The sequence below is a fragment of the Quercus suber genome, unplaced genomic scaffold (genome assembly GCF_002906115.3).
Source record: "Quercus suber isolate HL8 unplaced genomic scaffold, Cork oak 2.0 scaffold_238, whole genome shotgun sequence".
Lineage (NCBI taxonomy): Eukaryota > Viridiplantae > Streptophyta > Magnoliopsida > Fagales > Fagaceae > Quercus > Quercus suber.
The window spans coordinates 303,040-325,921 of record NW_027069695.1 but is presented as its reverse complement, the minus strand read 5'-3'; the positions used below and the strand labels follow the sequence as shown (position 1 = coordinate 325,921).

The 22,882-nt window shown below is 32.5% G+C and overlaps 2 non-coding genes across 2 annotated transcripts; both read left to right on the top strand.

The window, feature by feature from the left end:
• Window positions 1-11,014: 11,014 nt before the first annotated feature.
• On the top strand, window positions 11,015-11,095 carry LOC136070511 (small nucleolar RNA snoR118). The gene has a single exon (XR_010631742.1). It is a non-coding gene; the product is annotated as a small nucleolar RNA snoR118 (small nucleolar RNA).
• A 1,488-nt stretch (window positions 11,096-12,583) lies between these two features.
• LOC112015222 (small nucleolar RNA snoR118) lies at window positions 12,584-12,675 on the top strand. Its single transcript, XR_002883190.1, has one exon. It is a non-coding gene; the product is annotated as a small nucleolar RNA snoR118 (small nucleolar RNA).
• Window positions 12,676-22,882: the final 10,207 nt, after the last annotated feature.

The following is a 22,882-nucleotide window of genomic DNA, read 5'->3' as shown; positions in this document are numbered from 1 at the left end:
ATGATATTAGATATGGCATGTTATTAATGTTTTTTTAACCATTAGATTTAATGAAAATCAATAGTTTAAAAAATGTGTAACTTGAACTCATCTTTTATATATATGTGTGTGTGTGTGTGTGTGTGGGCTGAGTTTAAGTTATCCCTGATGTAACTTTAAACAATATTACACCACTCAAAATTTTTTAATTAAATATGAATTTTGATAAATCCACTATTAGATTACATTATCTTTATATATTTTCTATACTTGCAAAATTTCAATGTGATTAAAGACTAATAGTCATATTATTAATCAATTATTTAAATTCAAGTTTTTATAGTTTAAAATAATGCATAAAAGATAAATTTATGGATTGAATAGTAAATAACATCAAATTGATATGAAAATTGACATGAATGTTAGGGTCCAAGTTACACTTGGTGTGACTTTGTAAAAGTTATACAATTTTTACACCATAGATTACTAAGAGATCTAAAGGCTAAAAAACATAGTTGATTATTTATTACTTTCCGACTATTTATGTAATTAATAGCAATTTTTTTTCTTTCTCCTTAAAAAAATTTGGTTTGCAATGCAATTGTAAGTGAGTGAACAACCATTGATATCTCCTTGTTAGGAAAACAAAAGCTGCGATATAGTTAAATGCCATACCAAGCTGCGGATTACTGAAGATGAGATCTCTACAATGTCTCTTTTTTTTTTTTGGGTTAAGAAATACTGAAATAATGTCAATAAGGAAAACTTTCAGTAAAAGTAGTACTTTAAAATTCAAGATATGGCGAGGTGACCTGCAAGGTTTTTTTTTTTTTTGAGAAGAAAAAAAAATCTTCATTGTATTTGCAAATGTGTGATGAGTCTAATATATATATATATATATATATCTAAAAACCTTCAACCAAATAACACATGTACATGTTTTATTATTTTTATATTTACTCCAACATATTTTTAACTATTTTCGCTGATCAAGAACAATAAGAGTATGTTTGGTAACTGTTTTTCCTCTTATTTTCTATTTCCAAAAACAATTTTCTACTTTTGAGACTAGAAAACTTGTTTGGCAACTCAAAATGGATAGAAAATAAAAATTGTTCTCAAAACTCATTTCGTGAAGGAAACTAAAAACATGTAAAATGTTGTTTTCAGTTTCTAATTTTTAAAAGTCAATGAAAATACGCATTTAATTTAATGAATTTATCTCATTTAATGAGTTAACATTAGAGTTCAAATCCTAGTAATAACATATTTTAGTATTTTCTATTTTTTCTTCAAAAAATTATCTTTTTAATTTCAACTAACCAAACATGTTTTTGATTTCAAAATACAAGAAAATTGTTTATTTATTTATTTATTTATATTCCCAAAAATAAGTTTTTGAAAATAGAAAACAAAAACCGTTACCAAACATAAACTAACATTCTACTTAACAACAATTTCAAAATATGTGACATGATAAAAGCAAGCTAATAGTTTTTAAAAGTAAAATATAAACAAGGAAGAGCATTCTCATCAAAAGTCGGATAAATGCTAAGAGCTATTTTTAGTAACAAAACCACTAAAAAAACCCCTACATCAATGGTGCTAAATTTTAAAATTTTTAGCACCTTGTTATAGTAAGATGTTATTACTAACACCCTACTGTAGCAAGTTGCTACTCATTTTTTATTATTTTTTTATTCTCCTAACGAGAATGCTCTTAGAAATATAAACTCATAGTATATACCTGATGGGAATGCTTATATGCTAGCACTTAGTTTTTTTTTTTTTTTTACAAAGCAAAAATTATATTATAGTTTAATTTAAGTGTATATGTATGTGAGGGTTTTAGTTAGCTCAACTTGTAAAGTTTCTGAATAAAAAATTTGGGGTTCAATTCTCGCCTACACCCAAAAAATAAAATTTGTGTATACGTGTGTGAAGCTCTCTTACTAATATTGCATCCTTAACTTATCCTTTTTATTCACATTTCTTCTCTTCCTATTCTATAAGTATGCGTAAAGAATTTTATCTAAATTTTGTCATGATAATTATTAAATTAAAATAAATGTATTTATATCATTAATACATGATAATTAATTAATATTTGACATAAATGCAAAAACTTAATGAGATAAAAGGTTAAAATATAGGGTAAAATATCATTTTCGTCCTTAAACTATCACAAAAATTCTTTTTTCGTCCCTAAACTTTCAAAAGTTCTATTTTCGTCCCTAAACTTTCAAAAGTTCTATTTTCGTCTCTAAACTTTTTCAAACGTATTGATTTTCATCCCTCCTTCTAACGGAGTGTTGACGTGGCTTGACAGAGTGTTGATGTGGGAGGGACGAAAATCAATACATTTGGAAAAGTTTAGGGATGAAAATAGAACTTTTAAAAGTTTAGGAATGAAAAATAAACTTTTGTGATAGTTTAGGGACGAAAATAGAATTTTTGAAAGTTTAAGGATGAAAAACGAACTTTTATGATAGTTTAGGGACGAAAATGATATTTTACCCTAAAATATATGATGCTTAATTGCTGTTTTGACATAAATGCAAATTATCAATGACGTTGAGGTGGAAATTAAATAAAGAGAATATTCTCTTTTTATCTCAAAGAATATACCGCACCATATATATATTAATTGATTTTTTTGACATAAATACAAATTATTAATGAGGTGGAACTGTGGAAGTTAAATAAAGAGAGTATTCTCCTTTCTTTCAATATTTTTTTGTTTGTACATAAATATCTTCTCTGGTTTTTTTTTTTTTTAATATAAAATATAAATTATACTCTAACACAATCTAAGTATATATAATATATGTGTGTGAATCACCTTTTTGGAGGCTTGAATTCTAAGGGCACGTTTGGTACACTATAATGATTATTACATGAAAATAGAAATAAGTATTATAAGGAATACATTAAGTTGGAATGTAATAAGTATTACTATTAAGTCAAATTTCCTAAAATACACTTATTTTAATGTGTTCAAAATAGTGCTAATAATTAACAAGAATAAAAATTTATTTTCTTTCCTTTTGAAGATGTGACAACTAATAGCCTTTTATGAAATTTTTTTAAAAAGTTATTACATAAAGTGAATGAATAAATATTCAGTACTTTTAATAAGGAATAAATATTCAGTACTAATTTAGTATAGTATAAAAAGAATGTGTAATTAAATTATTTTTAAGTCAAATTTACTAAAATACACTTATTTTTTGGTGTTCAAAATAGTGCTAATAATTAACAAGAAAGAAAATTTATTTTCTTTCCTTTTGAAGATGTGGCAACTAATAGCCTTTTAAAAAAAAAATTAAAAAATTTGTTACATAAGGTGAATGAATAGATATTCAGTACTTTTGATAATGAATACTTATTCCTCATTTTGAAGAATAGTTATTCATAAAGAATAACTATTAATTGTAAGAAAAATATAACCAAACAATCGAATAGTTATGTCATAATAATATCTATTACATTACAGTGTCTATTACAATCTACCAAATGTGCTCTAACTTTTATGTAGGGATGGCAATGGGGCGGAGCGGGTCCGAAGGATGGGGTCTTTGCCCCCGCCATGCAAGATTTTGTCTAGCCCCATTCTCGCCCTACTCCGCATGACGGGAAAAATTTTCTTGCCCCATCCCCGCCCCTTGGAGCCCCACGAAACCTCGCCCCATCCTGTAAAACTCTACTACTTTTGTTAATTTGTCATACAACTAGTACAATTTTTTTAATGAAACCTATTTCATTAATAAAAATATACTTAAAATTACAACTAAATTTATCCCATCAAATCAAATCAATTTTTAGAAATAATTGAATAATATATCAAATTGTTTAACAAGACAATCATAAAACATAAAACAATCTTATAGTATAACATATGACAAAATAAAGGCAAAGAACCACATTGGGAAGAATAAAATAAGCTAATATTGATATGTTTGTTTAAATAGTAGGGTTTTAAGATATGAAAAATTTACAATTTACAATTATAATTCTTAACAATGCGAGGCGGGGCAAGGACGGGAATGGGCGGGGTAGGGTGGGTTTAAAAAGTCTAAACCCATCCCTGCCTCCCATGGTGCGGGGTTAAAATCTTGTCCCATCTCCGCCCCACCACCTTTGCGAGGCATAGCGGGGAGGGGTGGGGAAAAATTGTCATCCTTACTCTTACCTCCTACATCTCACAAATACTTATACTTATGAAAGGTATGTGATGGTTCTTCTCTAGTATTTTAGTATTGTTGGTACTTGCTATATTACCAAATTCCATTAATTTTAGAATACATGTCTCATCAAGTAGGATGGTATTTATAATTTTTCCTTATAATTATTAAAGATATACAACATGTAATCCATATTAATTTTAATGACGAAATGCTTAAATTTTGACTAAATTATATTACTCATTTTGGCATTATAATTATTTATTGAGAAAAGTTGTGTCATTGTATACAATTTAAAAAAAAAAATCAAAATCAAAATTTATTTTAATTCAAAGGGGCTTGATGTTGGTTTGCAAAGATCAATCATACTGTCGACATTGATGGAGGGCCGATTGTTACTTGCAATTATTCTAATAAAACAATAACACTTTATTTATAGGGAAAAGTTTACAGATGTTTTAAAAGTATTGGTTTGCAAAAACAATTGTTTTTTGTTGCAATTTTTTATATTTCTCATGAAAATGGTATTAAAAATTTCATAAAATGATCCATTAACAAATGCGCACTCATTAATTAGACCTAATCTTTCAATGGCAGAACTAGGAATTTCTTCTGGGGGGGGGGGGGAACCTAAATATACAAAATGCAAGACTTAGGTACAATTAGAACTAGGAATTTCTTCTGGGGGGGGGGGGGAACCTAAATATACAAAATGCAAGACTTAGGTACAATACTTAGGTGTTGTTTCTTAGGTTCTCATCTTAAAATTTTGTTATGTGTCTTTTTTCTTATGGAATAAAAATATATTTTTTAGTTAAGTCACCACATGACAAAATTTTAAGAAGGGAACCTAAGAGAACAGTACCTAAGGTACTGTATATAAGTTTTGTCCATATACAAAGGGCAAAACTTAGGTATAGTATTTAGGTGTTATTCCTTAAGTTCACATTTTAAGATTATGCCATGTGTCTTTTTTCTCATGGGATGAAAGTATATTTTTTAGTTAAGTCGTTACATGGCAATATCTTAAGAGAATCTAAATCAAAATATTATTACATAAATGAGCTCTTTTATGATAATAAAATCTATATTCTTAGACTTTTATATTTAAGCATTTTAATGAGTTAAACATCTAAAATTTCAGTATTTTTTTTTTTTTTGATACGAAATGCTCAATTTTATTGAACTGGAGAAAATAACAAAGCGTCTTGAATCACCAACGATTCAATGAAAGATGGACAATCCTCCATCCAGGTTACAAAAGAGTCTAAATCTTTAGCATAAGCTGCTAAGATATGAGCTGGCTTATTAGCCTGTCTTCTCACATGCAGTGATTCAAAAGTGCGAAAAGCATGAAGTCTTCGGTGGGTCCCAAAGATTAGACTTGAGATAGAAGTCGGTGCAGCTGTAGGGTCCAGAAGTGCCTGCCATGCATTGCGTGAATCTGTTTCAAGTAAAATATCTCTGATACCAACCTCCCATGCAAAAAGAACCGCTTCGTCCATGGCCTTGGCTTCAGCCTCCAAAGGTCCCAACGGCAAAGGAAGGCGTTTGCTCATGGCAGCAATCACGGATCCTTCATGGTCACGAATAAGCACTCCGATGCCAGATGTACCAAGGTTTGAGAAAACCGCAGCATCTACATTTACTTTGTACCAAGGGAACGCCGGTGGAACCCATCTAGCGTCGGAGTCGTCCTTGAACAGTGGTGGACGAAGATGAGCATGATGGTATTCTAGAAGCAAAACTCGGGCTTTGTGGACAATCTCGTGAGGGGATTGGCAAGCATTGCCCAGTCGGGCTTTGTTTCTATTGAACCAGATGCTCCATGCCGTGGTGACCGTTAGTTCTAATAGTTCAGAGCACATGTGCTGCTTGAAAATCAGGTGCCAAAGGAGATCCTTGAAGTGCATGAAACTGAGTCCGTTGCAATCAAACGGGATATCCGAAATGCTCCAAACTTTCTTAGTGAAAGGGCAGTCCCAAAGAAGATGTCCCACCGTTTCTGGCTCACTATTACAGGTTTCACAAGTTGGTGAGTCAAGGATATGATGATGGCAGAGGTTGGCTTTGGTGGGGAGAATATCTTGACACGCTCTCCAGGTAAAAAGCTTTATCTTGCTTGGAGTATGGAGATTCCATATTTTCCTCCAAAAGCTGGTGTGGAGCGTGTTATTGGACGTTTCTTCAACCAGGTCACACCGAGTCATGGAGATGGCCACCTTGTACGCACTGTTCACTGTGAAGTTGCCTTTGGTAGTATAGGCCCAAACAAGCTTATCTCTTGAGCAATAATAACTTTGAATCTTGATTTTTTTCTTTTGGTTCTTTTATTAAAAATCAATTAAGGATGACGTCTTTATAAATTACTTACATTTTAAAACCTGGATATTAAAATTTTTAAAACTATCTATATACCCGATTAAATATATTAAATACTAGACAAATAACTCAACCACTATATATTATCACTTCCAGCAACACAACAAACTACTATAATCAATATATAAATGTAAAACCAACAATATCAAGGCACTGCTGTTGACAAATATAAAAATAGGAAAAATTACACTTTATCATCCTAAACTATGCACTAAATTACATTTTGCACCCTAAACTATCCGACTGCACACTTTGCACCCTAAATTATTACACTTATCACAATTTACACCCTAGTGTTATTTTTGCTGTTATGTTTAACAAAATCTTGCTGTATGTGACAAACACGTGCTTCTTACTTAGGTGGAACAAAATTAAAAGACTGAAACACCCTTCTTCAAATCAATCAAAACAAAACACAAAAATTTCCACATCTCCCTCTGTCTCACTTGGTGCCATCCTCTTCCCGTTTGAAAACTTTGACCTGGTGCTTTTTCCCTAAATTATTCATAAAATTATGCTATTTGGCAAAAAAAAAAAAAAAATGCCAGATTTTCAGAATCAGCCTCTCTTTTTTTTTTTGGTTGGAAATAGAGGTAATTTGCAAATTTATTTTTATAGAAATCAGAAAATTTTGGATTTATTTTTCTTGTGGAGCTTGGATAGTCCGTAGGCCTAGGAATGGGCCATTTTTTTTAGGTTCTTTGTTCTAGTTCAATCTTTTTTATGGATCTCCTATCAAAAAAAAAAAAAAAATTTATGGATCAACTAATTTTATTTGGGTTGTTTGTACCGGTTCAACTCTTTTACTGGGTTTTTAATTTTTTTTGCTGGAATAAATCATGAATTTAAAGGATTATCTTAAGGTCTAAATTCTAAATTTTGTTGTTCAAAAAAACTTTCTAAAATTTGAGAGCGGTTCAATAAGGAAAATTTTCTCTAATTTAGAAATTTGCTTCTATATTTAATAGGAAATTTTAAAAGTCAGGGGCCACCTTAGATTTGCCTCTACATTTTTTATGGTAATATTTTTGTAGTAATATTTTTGTATCGATAACACTAATTGACTATATGCAATTTTGTAGAAGCCCCCAATGATAGAAATTGGAAGGGCAAGGGAGCTCAAACTTGCCTAAAGATGATTGTAGACTTTAAAAGTAAGGAAGTGGAATTCTGTCACTAGAACGGACCACACAAATAGAGGTGATCTAGACTAGGCCCAAATCCCTTCTTTAGAGTATGAATTCCGAAAGAAATTCTCAGCGCGCAATGCAAGACTCATGGGTGAGGTAGCCATATATGTTACATTTCAATAACAAACCTTTATATTTAAGAGCTCATTAAGATGGTTCGAAGGGCACTAAAAAATATTTTAAAAAAATGTCATGCTAAAAGGCAGCTTTTTTAATTTGTTAACAATCCACTTCCTGTATAAAGAAAAATGTAACTAATGACTATGGAGAGACAGTAAATTCTTATACAAGCCTTATACGAAACTCCTCATTCACAAGATCATCAAGTTGCCTCATAACCTACAAAGGATGTCTTTCTACTGATTTGGGCCTCTACCAATTTATCATCGATGAGACTTGAGAGTGACAATGTTCCTCTTAAAGTTATGGCATATGATATTTGGTGGGTTCTTCATGCTAATTGGAATATATAATATTAGGCGGTTTGCTAAAAGATTAAGAGATCTCAGTTCTTATTGTAGTAGGAAATAGTAGGTCATGTTGCTTATACTTTGGCAAAGGAGGTGTTAATTGTAACTCCCAGATTTGTGTAGAAGATTGTCCTAACTTCCTTTTGCCTTGTTTGTTACATGATATGAATGAATTTAATGCTTTTGTTTAATTTTAACAATAAAAAAAAATTGGGGAAGAGGATTTGGGTATGGTTCTTTTTACTAGAGTTGAAATAATATTACTAAAAACACAAATAACTAACTAAATAAAAAAATTGTAGTTTCATTTTGAGTTTGTCTAAAGCCATACCAAATTTCACAATGGTTGAAGTGGTGACTTGTAATTAAATTATAATAGATATGAATATATGATGTTAAAGATGATTTGATCTAGGCAAAAATATTACTTTAGTCTCTACATTTTAGGGTCACAATCAATTTAGATCATTCATTTTGGTCAATATTATTTTTAAATTGCAACCAATCTGATCATTAATTCACTAACAAAAAATATCATATGGCAAACAATTTATATAGTTGGCACACTTAAAACTTACGTGCCTAATATAATAATAATAAAAATATATAGAGACCAAATTGATTGTAAGTTGAAAATTGATTGTGAACTCAAAATTTAGAGACCAAATTGACTGTAAAATGAAAATAACATAAAACAAATTAACTACTACAAAAATGTAAAAACAAAATTAATTGTGACCTCAAAATGTTGTAACCAAATACTATTTTAAACCCTGGATTTAGAAGTGTTATTATAAATGCTAGTGTCACAAGCCACAATGATTTCCTTGAGATGGGTTGAGAGCCAGCCCACGTGAACACAATATCAGTGGGCTTTCTTATTTTGTAACAGACCAAGGAAGGCCCAAAGCTTCAAANAGAACGGACCACACAAATAGAGGTGATCTAGACTAGGCCCAAATCCCTTCTTTAGAGTATGAATTCCGAAAGAAATTCTCAGCGCGCAATGCAAGACTCATGGGTGAGGTAGCCATATATGTTACATTTCAATAACAAACCTTTATATTTAAGAGCTCATTAAGATGGTTCGAAGGGCACTAAAAAATATTTTAAAAAAATGTCATGCTAAAAGGCAGCTTTTTTAATTTGTTAACAATCCACTTCCTGTATAAAGAAAAATGTAACTAATGACTATGGAGAGACAGTAAATTCTTATACAAGCCTTATACGAAACTCCTCATTCACAAGATCATCAAGTTGCCTCATAACCTACAAAGGATGTCTTTCTACTGATTTGGGCCTCTACCAATTTATCATCGATGAGACTTGAGAGTGACAATGTTCCTCTTAAAGTTATGGCATATGATATTTGGTGGGTTCTTCATGCTAATTGGAATATATAATATTAGGCGGTTTGCTAAAAGATTAAGAGATCTCAGTTCTTATTGTAGTAGGAAATAGTAGGTCATGTTGCTTATACTTTGGCAAAGGAGGTGTTAATTGTAACTCCCAGATTTGTGTAGAAGATTGTCCTAACTTCCTTTTGCCTTGTTTGTTACATGATATGAATGAATTTAATGCTTTTGTTTAATTTTAACAATAAAAAAAAATTGGGGAAGAGGATTTGGGTATGGTTCTTTTTACTAGAGTTGAAATAATATTACTAAAAACACAAATAACTAACTAAATAAAAAAATTGTAGTTTCATTTTGAGTTTGTCTAAAGCCATACCAAATTTCACAATGGTTGAAGTGGTGACTTGTAATTAAATTATAATAGATATGAATATATGATGTTAAAGATGATTTGATCTAGGCAAAAATATTACTTTAGTCTCTACATTTTAGGGTCACAATCAATTTAGATCATTCATTTTGGTCAATATTATTTTTAAATTGCAACCAATCTGATCATTAATTCACTAACAAAAATATCATATGGCAAACAATTTATATAGTTGGCACACTTAAAACTTACGTGCCTAATATAATAATAATAAAAATATATAGAGACCAAATTGATTGTAAGTTGAAAATTGATTGTGAACTCAAAATTTAGAGACCAAATTGACTGTAAAATGAAAATAACATAAAACAAATTAACTACTACAAAAATGTAAAAACAAAATTAATTGTGACCTCAAAATGTTGTAACCAAATACTATTTTAAACCCTGGATTTAGAAGTGTTATTATAAATGCTAGTGTCACAAGCCACAATGATTTCCTTGAGATGGGTTGAGAGCCAGCCCACGTGAACACAATATCAGTGGGCTTTCTTATTTTGTAACAGACCAAGGAAGGCCCAAAGCTTCAAACAAAGCCTATTCGGGAAAGCAAGGTTTTTTTTTTTTTTTTTGGGGGTAAAATTATCCACTATAAAATCCAGGAATGGAACCCTAATTTTAACTTCCCTCTTCAGTCGTCACTTTGCTTTCGTTTCCTGTGTCTGTGTTATAATTATTGTTTGGTAGAATAGTCCTAAATTTTTTGCTCAATGATGTAAACCAAAATTTTATTGAGCGGTTAGGCGTGGTTTTTCAATTCATTATCAGCTCTTTACTCAACACACCTTTCACTACCACCACAACCACATCCACCATCTACTCTTCTTTTATCATATATATATATATATATACATACAAATTTTATTTTCTATGGTGGTGGTTTGTAAAGGCTTTTGATGAATGCCCATTGCCTTAAAAAAAACAACCGTGGATGATCATTCAAAGCTATGAGATCTGAGGGCTATTTTTTTTTTTTTTTTTTTCATTTACATGCATTTCTTATATCTGGGTTTTTGTTTTTGTTGTGAATGATGATAAATGCACTGGGCTCTGAGCAGTTTTTAGTTATTGATGGAAATGCAGACTAGAAAGCTGTTTCTGATACTCCATAAATTTTTTTATTATATGTATTGTTGGGTCAAAATTTAGTGCTTTGAAAATGCCTACATGTACCCAAGTAATTTATCTCTATCTCTATCTCTATTTGTCCAATGATTTTCTTCATCAGCCTTTACTATGTTTTCTCTGTTGTCATCATCATTATTATGAGATATGGCTATAGCTATGACTATGAGATATGGGGGATTTATCTCTGTAGTACCCTTATCCTGTTTTATTAGAAATCTGATGTTTGAATTCTTGAACTGCTAGATGGTGATTAGAAGTACACTATTTGACTCAATCAATTCTAACTTATAAGTTTGTAACACCTTTATTACTCCCTTGTTCTTTAATTCCTTTTGGTTGTAAGTGGTGCTTTTGTTTACTAGTCATGTTCCAATTAGATTTTTTTTTTTTCAAATGGTGAAATTATTTCATACATGCTTGCTTATTGTTGTTTCTTTTAAACTGTGGCATATTATAATGGTAAACAAAGAATTTTGACAATAAACTTTGGTCACAGTCACACACCTGTCTTATGATTGACATTAATTTTAGGCATTTTGGTTCCTTTTCTAAAATGCACGTGGCTCTTGCTTGGCTATGGTTATAGTAGGTAATTTCTGATTCCTTTTCAATTTCTACTATTTTGCTAGATATTTTAGACTACCTTTTTTTTTCTCCTAGTATTCTTCAATTGATGAGGTTCACTTATTTTTGTAAAGTTGTGATTTTTTTTTTTTTTTTCGTTTCCATGATTGTAATTTGTACTAAATACCATGAAATTGTTGAACAGGTTATTTGTTTTGGCTCATATTATGGATTGGGCTGTGTGTTTTTGTTTAGTTTTCGCCTATGCAAAAGAAACCAATTGAGTGGGCCTTAGCAACCTATTTTGGAAATTAGGAAGGTCCATGTGAACTCAATTTTAGCGGGCTTTCTTATTTTGTAAGAGACCAAGGAACGCCTAAATCTTCAAACAAAACCCATTTTCAGAAAGGTAGGTTTCTTTTTGGGTAAAATTGTTCTCTATAAATTCTAGGGACTATCTTTACTGTCCACACATGGAACCCTAATTTTTACTTCTCTGTTCAATTTTCACCTTGCTTTCCTCTTTGTCTTTGTTTTAATTATTGTTTGGTCGAATAGTCCTTCATTTTGCCCAATGATGTATAAATCAAAATTTAATTGAGCGGTTTGGCATGGTTTTAAATTCATTATCAGCCCTTTACTCGCCACCACTTTCACAACCACCATCTACTCTTCATTTAACATACACATATATATATATATATATACACACTCATACGCACACTATTTTGTTTTTCTCTGGTGGTGGTTTGTAAAGGCTTTTGATGAATGCCCATTGCCTTAAAAAACTGTGGATGATCATTTCAAAGCTATGAGATCTGAGGGCTTTTCTTTATTTTCCTTTACATGCATTTATTATATTATATTATGTGTTTTGATTTGGATTTTTGTTGTTGTTGTTGTGAATGATGATAAATGCACTGGGCTCTGAGCAGTTATAATTTATCACTGCATTATTGATGGAAATGCAGCCTAGAAAGCTGTTTCTGATACTCCATAATTTTTTATATGTATGTATAGTTGAGCACATTGTAAAATTTGCAAGATTTCTTGTTCTTTGAATTATTCTATGTAATGTTGGGTCATAATATATCTTTTAAATAATGAAATTCTTTCATATTTGCTTGCGTATTGTTGGTTCTTTTAAACTGTGGAATGTTATAATAGTAAACAAATAATTGACTATAAATTTTGGTCACACCTGCCTTAAGATCAACATTAATTTTTTGCATTTTGGTTCCTTTTCTAAAATGCATGTGGCCCTTGCTTGGCTATGGTTATAGTTGGTAATTCCTGATTTCTTTTCTATTTCTACTAGTTTGCTAGATATTTTTAGACTACTTTTTTTTTTCTTCACTTATTTGATTTCTTCAACCCTAAATTGCGTTAAAAGAGAATTGAAGACTTTTTCATCTGCCCAATGACGAATTTAAATTGCATTGTGACAGTTATTTTGATTTTCATTTTGAACCCCATTGGCTCATCCAGTGAGCCCACCAGCATGTGTAGAGATTACTAGTTGCTGGTGGCTGTTGGCTACTGGTTGTGGTGGTGGTGGTGATGATGATGATGGTTGTTGTTGTTGTTGTTATTGTTGTTTTTATTTTTCTTGTTTCAAAATGTGGGAAGGCTCTTAATAAAAATCATAAGCTTCACTGTTCTTGAATACACGATCTGAGGGCTGCGGCAGCTTCTTCCCCATAACCAACCTTTTTCCTCCTTTAAATTGGTGTATTTTTGTCTTTTTAAATTTTTTGTTGCATAAATTCTTGTTCCAAACGGAAGCAGTTGTCTTGATTACTCAATTTGACCCATGCATGTGCAGTTGGTTGGATGTTTCAGATCCAAAAGCACTGATTAGAGTCTTTGGCAAGGTTATGGTCTCAATTGCCTCTTTTACTGTATATTATATAGCTTTTATTTATCACATATGCACTGGGCTGTGAGAGGTATATTGCTTCTTTAGATGGAGTTAGATCTAGAAAGCTCTATATCTGGATCTACCTGAAACAATTGCTGTATCATGTTTTGATTGTTGGTACTCAGGATATAGATGATCTTCTGTCTTTGACTAACATGCTTAAATTGTGGAGAGATTTTTTATTATTATTTTTAAATGATGTTGCTTTGTCTAAGTTATGCCTTCTGTATGGTTGAAGTCTTTGAGCTTTACAGTATTTACATCTGCCCAATGATGAAAAATAGTCCTGCTGAGTGGGGCTTTTGTTTTCTCGTTTTTAGTCTCCATCTCTACTGCCACACTCACCATCATCAATATGCTGCTGTTGCTGCATCTTCTTCTTCTTCTTCTTCTTCTTCTTCTTCTTCTTTATTGTTATTATTATTATTATTATTATTTGCTTATTGGTTTTGGTAGAGGTGGTAGTGGTTGGTATTCTTATTGCCACAAAAGATGTTGAATGGCTTTTAAAGAGAATCATAAGTTTCACCGTCGGTGAATCATTATAGCTATGAGATCTGAGGGCTGAAGCTTAGTTAATTTTTTACCTTGAAGCATTTTCTTTTACAAGTTTTGGTTCTAGAAGTGTTATATATTATCCGGATATCTTTCAGTCTTACTTTACTTTATTCCCTTACACTTGTTTTATATAAAATTTCAGATTATGATTGCTAAGTATGCAGTAAAAGTTATGGTTACAATTTGTATGTTTGCATAGCTGCTACTCCTTGAGTACTTTCAGTTGATCTTAGGTTTGTGAAGTAGCCTTGGATATGGTGCTGTAGGTTTATCATTAAGTATGATATCACCCACCATCCATTTTGCCCAATGATGTACAACTAAGAAGTATTGAACAATTGCATTGTTTTCATCCATGGTTGCACTTTTTGCACCACCAAATGGACTGTGTTTGTGTGTGTGCGCACGCGTGCATGTATTTGTGTTTATTATTTGGTGGTGTGAAAAGGCCTATGGTGAAGCCAGTGCCATTAATTGGAGATGATCTGTTTTAAGCTATGAGATCCGAGGGCCTTGCTTTTAGCATATTCCTTTTGGGTGGTTTTGAGTCATTTCTCTGTATCTGTAAACCTTGGATGATGTGTTTTGAGACAGAGATCTATGGTCTTTTCTTTTCTTTTCTTTTTTAATTGTATTTATGTTCTAAATGTTATTTTATGCACGTTGGGTGTGTTTCACATAGGGATTTCCTGTGGTAAATGAAAGAAGGATTGGTTAGAAATATTTAATTTAACTTTATGGATTCCAGTGTTTTTTTTTTGTTTATTGATTTTCATTCTCTATTTTGTTTTTATTTTTTGATTTTGTATTGACTTTACTAAAGTATGGTTTTGTTAAATACACAAAGGATGATGTTGAATAGCAAGTTTATAGTTTGCAGAGGTGGTCTCTCTTCATTTCTGTTCTTTTAGTCCAGAATCAGTGGAGCATATATTTTTCTTATGTCAAATCAAGCTACTAGTGTGGACAAAACCCTCTTCTGCCTGCTTAATTTCTTTATGCCTGGTTCAGGCTCCATCAGTGATCAGGTTAAATACCTGTTGTACTTGTACCTAATAATTTTGTGGTCACTCGGAGACTTACTTTTATTTGTGGCTATTCTACGTGACCAAACATGGATGCTACAATCTAGTTTTTGACAATGAATGAATCCTTGTAAGCTGGTCCTCTCCATCAACAGGGTTTTTCCTACTCCACACAAACATGCTTGGTCTTCCTTGGTTCCAAGTTCATTGAACCTGTCCCCATCAGGGTTGGTTGAAGTGTAATTTTTGGTGCTGCAGTTTGTATTGATTGCATTTCTATTCTTGGTGTGCGGTCAAAGTAAGAAAACTCCTGGGGAAGCTTTTGTGGGCTGAAGTAAAAGCTATGTTGCTTGCAATCTCTGAAGAGAAGAATCCTTGGATCTGATGTCCTTTTTGCGGGACATTCCTGGAATCTAAACACTTGTTCGAGAGACTTATGTACCCCCAACTAGACTAATAATATCTAGGCCTAGCTGATTCCTCTTTAAATTTTTTGGATTTCTCTTCGCTTTTGTGCACATGGAAGCCAATGTGGCTCGTCACTTGTTAGCCTGTTGGGCTCAATTGTTCATGAAGGGGCCCTATCTGAGTCATCCTAAATGGTTTGGGCTCCAAGGCTTCTTTTCTCAATAAATGAAATTATTAGCTGTAAAAAAGTGTTTTGCTTTCCTTAGTCATTTGACATATACCTCCTGGATTAAAATGTTGATTATTTGAATTGTGTATGTGTGGTACGTAATGAGATAACTGAGTTGTTTAATGGCTATGTATCATTTTATTGTCATCGATGACAATTTTCTCCTCCCCTCGACTCTCACTTCCAACATATGAATAAAAGCTTGAAGATATACTGATAAAAGGAAAACAACAAAAGAAACTAGAGATCGATCATACACAACTTCTCCTGAATTTTTAAACCAATGGAAAATTGGTTTTTAGTAAAGCAGCATTAGGATCGTAATTATGATCCTGGTATACCTTAAAAGATCCACTAACTATTTACAATGCATCATACTAAAAATCTAAGAGTTTGAAAAGCCACAGAAAAAGGGACAGCAATTTGTTCATGGCAACTAGACTTGATTGGAGAAAGGAAACGCAAGTGAGAGTGAAAGCAATAGAGGGTCTTCATCACCATCTTTATTGTTTTTGTTTGTCTGTGGCTCAGAATGCTTCTCCTGGTTAATTTTATTGTCCATTTCACCAAGAAAGGAAGGCATGACTCCCTGTTTCTTTAATTTGTTTTTGGGTACTTGCCCCTCTGTCGAAGATTTAGACACATCATATTCCCCACACTTTCTAAAATTATCCTCGGAAAAGGTAGTTGGACTGACACCATTTCTACCAAATGGAAATCTATCTGCAGAATTCTTTGAGACTCTAGAATTCTTGGATTCACGTTCTTGGTCCACAATATGTTCACTACTTTCTTGAAAACACGGTTTGAGATTCATATCCTGCTTCCTAGTATCTCTTTCTTGTCTCTGCCAGAAGAAAAAACTTCATCAGTACCATACTGATATTCTAAGGTAATCAGCATGTTGCTCTATTATTTAAAACCGGAAGAACAAATTAAATTGCATATTTGGCATGATTTTACGGTAAGAAACATAACATATTGGCCTTCGAATAAAAGTTAAACTGACATTTTGGTAAAAACAAATTGGAGGTACTTAAGTTAAAACCAAATCAAGATGAGAAATAGAATCGATAATTGAAGAAGCATATATATTCCAATCAATCAAGCATCAAATCTTCACTTGGCATTATGTACAGGTTATATTCTACACTACATACAATGAATTCCCCAAATTCAGTTATTAATCATTTCTTTTTAAACAAAAACAACCAAGTGCATTCTAAAAATATAAAATGTAGAGTGGAGTAGTACTTCTATAAACCAAGTCACTAAACAGAAGAAGAAATTTTAAAAATTTCATTTAAACATTGGGGATTTACTAAATGTAGTATATGTGTGTGTGTGTGTGTGTGTGATTACCATTTGGGAACTCTGTATGTCTTGTAAACAACTAAGCCTTCTTCCTCGAAATACACCCCATAAAAACAACAATTTGTTCCAACCTGCCAAGGACAAACAGGGTAATTTAAAGACGTGAATGAAAATGTGTAAGTGGATCCCTATATAACATTTGTCATTTTTATGGAAGAAAATTAAGCTACGTACAACTTACGCTGAGAATTTTCAGGAAGATAATTAGATAAAAAATTAATAGATCGATTCCGTCCAAATTTCCTTTGAGAGCCATGTCATTCTTAATCATGCATTCAAGCAATCTCTTGTAGTTTCTTCCATAGCTGCATAGAAGAATTTGGAAGTATGTTTTGAATGTCAGCATGAGAGGGAGCACTTTAATTCACAAAAGCAAATGCCAATACAAACCTTTCTAGGTCTTTTGCAAAAAAAGTAGAGTGCAATATTATCTTCTGTGGCATGATTTTGAGAGAACTGAGTTGGCCAAGCACTTAAGCGAGGTACTTACTCCAATATAATTTTTTGAGGAAGCTTGAGAACTACTTCAAGAACTTTAGGTGAAGCATTAGTTGATAAGTGTGCTTGCATCCCATAACAAGAACTTGGAAGTTTTTCACTTCTCTGCATTTCAAATTCCCCTCTCCATGAAATGTCAGAAATTTTTGCATGAGACATTTTATCAAGGCACAGAAGTGACTTCGAGGTTTATTTATTTATTTATTTTTTTTAAATCATAGCAATGAACTTTCAGAAAAGAGCAAAAGACCATACTGCGAGATGCAATGAATCTGGGGAACAGCAAAAACTTGAGAAGGAATGACTGTTGTAAATGAGGTAAAGTTTCTCAAATAAGGCCTTTCATTGGAAGGAAATGTGGTATTTGAATTATTCGTTTTTATTGAACATGCTACTTCTGTGGAATGCTCAATATGCCGGCTCACATCATCAAATTCATCTCGATATTTTAAGCCTTTTTGAGCAAGATGACTAAATGCGTTCAATGAATTGTTTGATTGTTCATGACCCTCAACTGCCTCAATATCATGGTATTTGGATCCTGATGAAAAAGTTTCACCATGCGATACAATTTCTTTTCCACTCAATGATGCAGAATCACCAGAATTAGCAACTGGGGAACTAACTTTAGATTGTAACACAGATGTATACTTCCCTTGAGTTGATTTCCATTTTGCACGGTTTAATTTCTTCAAATCCTCAACAAGAGAAAAATTGGAAGGTAGTGGTTTAACCTTTGCATCAGTAGCATTTGAGCTAAATGAAATAGATTTTCTCATCGTTCTGGAACATTCTATTCTCTTATCCTCAGCAGCAGTATTGCTGGAAATTTTTTTCTTTTGGACAACAATATCTTTTGAAAGTTGACCTTTCACTTTTGAGTCCATAATGTTGAACGATTTTGACTTAAAAGAGAACCTGTGAGGTCAAAATTTTTAAATTAAGTGAACTAAATCTCAAACAAACATTATAATGAACAAGTCAACACATGATTAACTTATCCCACTGCAACCAACTTTGTTATTTTCAGGAATATAATTTGAAGATTGGTTATCTGAAGAATTAACTTGATGGTCTGGCTTCATTTTCGACTTACCCCAGTTCTTAAATGAAGAGTCATCACGAAGTAGACCTCGTCTGAAGGTTCTTGATGCCCCAGATAATTTCACATTTGTTTCAAGAGTCCTTTTTGTCGCTGTTACAGCTTCTATATTGCTTGCAGGTTTCTTAGCAGAGAAGAGAGAAGAAGAATTTACTTTCTTTGTTTGGTTTTCCTTGACACCTGATTTTTCTACATTCAATTTTAAACCATCCTTACATCTTAAAGTGCTAGAATTTCCAGAGCTTTCCATACTTTTATGCATGAATGATGCTTTTGATGTTCTAGCTGCTTTTTGATCTTTATGTTGATCTCCTTTTTCAATTTTCTCCCCAAGCATGCACTCTTCGCACAACCAATTGCCTTCATGAACTTTATCCAGCACAACACACATGCAATAGCTGTTTGATAGAAACCAGAAAAACACAAAGGGTCAAATTTGTCACCTTCCCAAGGGCAGACAATGATGGAACACTCATGTAGGAAGTTTTCTTTTAAAATTTATTAAAAATATATGCGAGAGAGAGAGAGAGAGAGAGAGAGAGAGAGAGAGAGAGAGAGAGAGAGAGAGAACCTTTGCAAATACTACTATATATAGGAAATATTTTTCCACTTAAATCAAAGGTCTATCGTCCTACCTCAAATTTTACTCTTACTTACTAGTGCATTACTTGATTTTCATAACCTATGAAAAGGCTGTCTTAGATGACTTCCTCATTAGCTTCTACNCTTGGCTTCATCCAGAAGCAAGTAAAAATATAATATTTTAAAATTTTAATTTTATTCATGCAAATATGTGTAAAAGTTTTGAATATATATAATGGTGCAGTACCAGAAGTCATAATTTTGTTAATGATGGTTTTATCAAATTCTGTAAGTAACAAAGAATATCCAACTTTCACTATCAAATTTGGTGTGATACCAACATGTTGGATATGTCCAATAAGTTCACATGTATCAATTTAAGTCTACTATATATACACTAATTTTATTAGTGTCAGATCTTGGTGTGATAGCAAGTGCTCTCCTCCAACGTGATGTGTTGGTGAGTTCAGGAATCAACCTTTCCAAAATTTGTAGGTAAAGTTGCTTACCAATCAAATCTCCTAGACCAGAAAAAGTAATATATAGCCTTGTGTATTGGGAGCTTCATGTAACCTAATTTCATCTGGCCAGCATAGCAGTTGATAGCAGTGGTGGAAACAGTGATGACTGTATAACCTATTTAAAATTAGTTAAAGTATTCAAAATAGGAGGAAGAACAAAAGGCATGTTCATCAGTGGTTGGAAGGGTTATAACTGCGGAGAATGGACTGGAGGCTGTCGCTCTAGATGGAATTTAATGAGAAAAATGCTCATGGAAGATGGCTTGTTCTAGATCTATGGCCTCGGTGAAAGCATTGAAAGAGCTAAATAACCTAAATTTGATAAATGGACAAGTCTTTCGAATTTGTGAAGTGGTATGAAAATGATCTTAAATACATTGCTAACTTAAGCTATTCATTCCAAACAGCACCTAGAAATTTGTTTATTGAAACATAATACTAGACTGTAAAACCTCCATCAAACAGTAAAAAACAATCAATGAATTTTTAGGTGAGGTATAATTTGGGTACAATATCTTAGGTTTATTACATTAGGTTCCCCAATTATATTCCAACATATAATTGGATTATAATTATTATTTTTTTGGGAAGAGCTACATTGAATTTGATTGTCCTAGTAAAAAATAATACTGTTTGTGTTTTATTGGTCAATGCAATAAGGTTTTTGAATATAATTGGGGAACTTAATGTAGTGCACCTAAGTTAATGTACCATTGAGCCTAAGATACTAAGATACTGTACATAATTTTTGTCCTATCTGGTGATATAAAAAATACAATAGTAATAATTTATTTTATAATACCAAAAAGGAAATTAAAACCAATCATATTCTACAACTGCTTATATGATTAACTCCAATTAACTCAATATAACGTTATGGCCATGCTCATTATATCAGCCACACAAATTCACCTTTGCAAATTAACTCTATATAGGGAAATATTTTCTACTAAATCATTGGTAATAAGGTCTATCGTCCTACCTCAAATTTTACTCTTACTTACTAGTGCATTACTTGATTTTCATAACCTATGAAAAGGCTGTCTTAGATGACTTCCTCATTAGCTTCAAAAAAAAAAAAAAAAAAAGAAAAAAAAAAAAAAAGAAAAAGAAAAAAGATGACGTCCTCATTGCCAAGTCTAACTCCTAAAAAATGCATACCTTTGTGATTCTGCTTTCCATCTATTACCATCAATCATAAAGTGATCTAAATAAAAAAAATAAAAAAAGTGATATCAAAAAGAGCATAATGATAACAAAGTTAACATGTTGAACAATATATTTGTCAGTAGCTATAAATATCATAAAATTAATGCTTATATTACTAACCATACCTTATAATCCTTACCACCTTCAAAGAGCTATTGAAATATTAATGACATTAAAATTGGAAATTATTAACATTCAGATAAATTGCAGAGTATAAGATAGTATAGTAATTTTCCACGTTAGTGTTGCAATCTAAGCAATCTTATGCTAGTATGCAGTTTAAGGAAACTCTGGCAACAGAAAACAGCCTCTATATTTTCTTCATTATGCCGGCCTTCATTTTAAAGAAAGTTATGGAACAAAAGACACTGTTTATATCTCTTCATAGGTGATCAACTAAAGTTTGTGGCACAGTGCCAAAAAGGCGACCTTAGGAACCCACATGAAAGACACCAACCAATTAAGCAGCATTGCAAGTAGTACAGTTATATTCTACTCTCTCTCTCTCTCTCTGTGGTGTATTTTTTTGGGTTGGGGGGGGGGGTGGTAAGGTTGGGTGTTGACAATGTCTCGACACCACATCTAACTAAGAAAGCAACAGCAAAACTGAATAAAGATGCAATTTTCAGGTTCATGGAAACTTTTTTAATCGTTTGAGTTTTTAACAGCCAAATAGAAACTTAATAAACAATTCGAATTAGATTTCATGATATCTCAATTAGGTAGATAAGCAGTCCACTCAATGCCATAACAGTATATAGCTGTAAACTATACCAAGAAGGAAAAATTACGTACTTCATACTCTAATGTAATTGATTTATCGTTATAGCTAGCAAGCTGGGATTGCGAAGGATGCTTCCGTTTATGGGGTTCCTCAACCAACTCACTAGAATTCCCAACCTGGAACTTTTGATCTGAACATGATCCAGCTTCAATTACTGGGTTTCCACTATTCATTTCAATATCATATTTCACAGATCCGGCATGGATATTCACATCCTGCAATTGACCACCAATCCATTATCATGAAAAAATTGATTCGCCAACTAATGAAGAATCTAAAAGACACCTTCAGCGAGCTGGCACCGCCAAAGAAATCTCTTATGGAAGAAATTTCTGATTGATCTGATCTGCTTGAAAAATCCGCTACTGCCTGTGAAGATTCTCTGTTTGGCCTCCAAGGATGACAAAGTGATAAATTCTTCATGTCACTAGCACTAGTTTTTGTGTCGTCTGATCTATGATGCACGATATGTTATCCCCATTCCCTAAGGCCCTCAAATTCTTTCTGCTTCTGTAGATGATTTGAGTATGTTTGAGGATAAACTATTTGTGGTTTAGGAAAACCAGATTTGTGGTTTACAAGCATCTCAATGTTTTCTGAAACGTCCATAGACCTTAAACCAGCTTTACTTTCTATGTTTTTAGAGAATGAATCACGACTCGAACATGCTCTAAAAACGTTACTCATCTCACTGCTTGCGTGCTGTCCACCGTTGCATCCACAACTTGATGAAGGAGATAAGAGTTCAGCATCACTAATATAGCTCCCAAGCCCTGCCTTTTCCTTACAAGTGGTTTCATCTGAAAACTCATTGGCCTTTGTGTCCATTAGTGATGCCAATTGTTCAAGATGCATACAGGATGAGCATGGGGCAGCGGACACGTTGCATTTACTGCATCCTTCCCCCTTTTGAAATCTACTTTTTGGGTGGTTGCATGTCCTGGATTCTTCTCCCATTTGAAATGTACAGCTTGAGAAATGTCTATCAA